We start from the raw sequence: 2,341 nt of genomic DNA, 5'->3' as shown, positions 1-2,341 counted from the left end.
AGAAATCTTCACATGGAAGAATATTTGCACTCATCAGGGGATCAACATGCTTACCTGAGATTCACAATTTTTTTATCCTTCATCTACCAGGTCTGTGATCTTTCTAGATGTCACCTTTTCACTCAGAGTGACTGTAAGTAAGTAAGTAAAAAGTAGAGATTCCTAAACAATTTACTAATGACTCTCCAACCTAATTTGGTAGCCTCAGTGACAAAGAGAAGGTGTTTGAAATATTTGTCCTATGTTATCAGTAATCAGTGATCTCAAATGATAGCATATATCAGTGGTGGCGAACCTATGGCACTCCAGATGTTCATGGACTACAACTCCCATCAGCCCAATTGGCCATGCTGGAGGGGCTGATGGGAACTGTAGTCCATTAACATCTGGAGTGCCATAGGTTCACCACCACTGGCATATATGATCTTGTCTCACAAAAAAAGTCAAATATTTATTCAAAAGAAGTACTAATAAGCTCTTGATTTCTAAGAGTCATGCTGATAAAATACCTCTGACACATAGTCATAGTCCAGATCTGCATTTGGACTTTTGCATTTTGACAGTATATTTTCTTTCCATAACAGCCAATAAAAAGACAGATAGATTTGCTGCTGAACAGCAGCTTCACAGCTGCTCTTCAGCAAAATGGACCTTGATCTACTGAGGAAAAACTGGAATTTCTCTCCACTTCTGAGGAGCAACAAGTCAGATAATGAGCTGCTAATGAGCTCAGATCTTGAGAAAGCAAACAATTTTCTGTTATTTACAAGAGCAAGAAAGATTTTCCAGATGTCAATAAATGTAAACCTTGATGCATCCAACTTATTTGGGTTGGCGTCTGACGCCTGGTAACTATAAATTAGTTAGTCTTATTACACCTAACCCTGTGCCTCTGTGTTAGAAATTCTAAATAATTTCTCAGTGCCTGATGATAAATTCATGATTTTTGATTAATGAAGCAAACAATGTGGAGCAGGCAAAAAAAAAAGTATCTCTTCCTGGTCAACTATAAATGAGCCCCAATAATTCCTGCTTTGATCCAGCTGGTGGGTGAGCCACTTAGAGGCTAATGTCCACTCTGAGAAAGAGGTGCTTACATAAACACCACCTCCAAACTCCTGGTTGATGTAACAGCTCTAGCCCGTAAACCAACAAGAACTTTGTGTGCCATAACAAGAAAAGTACAAACACAGTGATTCCTTTCCACTGGAAAGTGGGCAAACAACTTATGATGATAAGCATACATAGAATCTCCAAATTCAGTGGCAGTGAACATCTCATTTGCTAGTGTTGGGGAAAATAATAAGCCTTGGCATTCATGTCTGTCAGCAACATTTGGTCATCAGCTGAGCAAAACTGGGTGCTGGACTAGATGAACAACTGGTCTGATCCTGCAGAGCTGCTAATGTTCTTATATTTCCTGACAATATTAGATATTTATTATGGTAAATTGTTAATTATTATATAATTAATAACTGCATTATTAATCAATTGGATGTATATGAAACTAAAAATGTTCTTATGCAGTTAAAATTCACAATGTTCCCTATGGATTTCCACAAGAGGCTTCTTTAGGGGAATCTGTTAGTCTTCTAGTGATTCTCCAAAAAGAGTATAAGATCAGTGGAGAAGCACTACAAAACTAACAGATTTCCCTGAAGAAGTCTCTTGGGGAAATCCATAGGGAATATTGTGAATTTTAACTGAGTAATAAAATATATTTTTATTTTATTTTGCACAATTAGCTTTGGTTTATCTTCTTTATCTTCTGTCACTTTGGCTTTATCTTCTGTCACTCTCAAGGTCCTTTGTTTCCCCTTGCTACTAAAAACAATGTTCTTCATCAACTTTTTACCTCCCTGCCATTCTTTAAATAGTTCAGGTTCTGAGAAAGGATGCCAAAACCAAAAACAAACAATACCCCCCCCCCCCCAAAAAAAAAACAACTTAAGGTTTTGGGGCACAGAAGGCACAATAGGGAATAACATGGTCCACATGGCAGGTCAAAATAAGAGTTTAGGTTTCTCTTCAGATCATATAAATCTTTCACCTTTTACTAAATATTTCAGTGGAGATGAGCATTTTAAAGAGTTTTTGCTGAATTTTTTGAGGCTTTACTTCAATAGGATTTGAGCTTAGTTTATATTTTATTTATGACCACTTTTCCAACACCAATAATAAACAAAAAGTCATTGGAAAATATATCAGACTGCAAACACCACTCCACACACATAATTAAAATATATGAATACATAAATATTCTTTCACATTCACTATAAGCTTCTAGGACAAAACACTCTAATGAGTACTGTACCGTAAAGAATGGTCAGTATCCTTTCTT

The 2,341-nt window shown here is 36.4% G+C and overlaps 1 non-coding gene across 1 annotated transcript; it reads left to right on the top strand.

The window, feature by feature from the left end:
• The first annotated feature begins 2,012 nt into the window (after positions 1–2,012).
• LOC125430374 lies at positions 2,013–2,130 on the top strand. The gene has a single exon (XR_007244157.1). It is a non-coding gene; the product is annotated as a U5 spliceosomal RNA (small nuclear RNA).
• The last annotated feature ends 211 nt before the right edge of the window (positions 2,131–2,341 follow it).

The sequence above is a fragment of the Sphaerodactylus townsendi genome, linkage group LG03 (assembly GCF_021028975.2).
Source record: "Sphaerodactylus townsendi isolate TG3544 linkage group LG03, MPM_Stown_v2.3, whole genome shotgun sequence".
NCBI lineage: Eukaryota > Metazoa > Chordata > Lepidosauria > Squamata > Sphaerodactylidae > Sphaerodactylus > Sphaerodactylus townsendi.
This window is presented reverse-complemented; position numbering and strand designations above follow the sequence as displayed.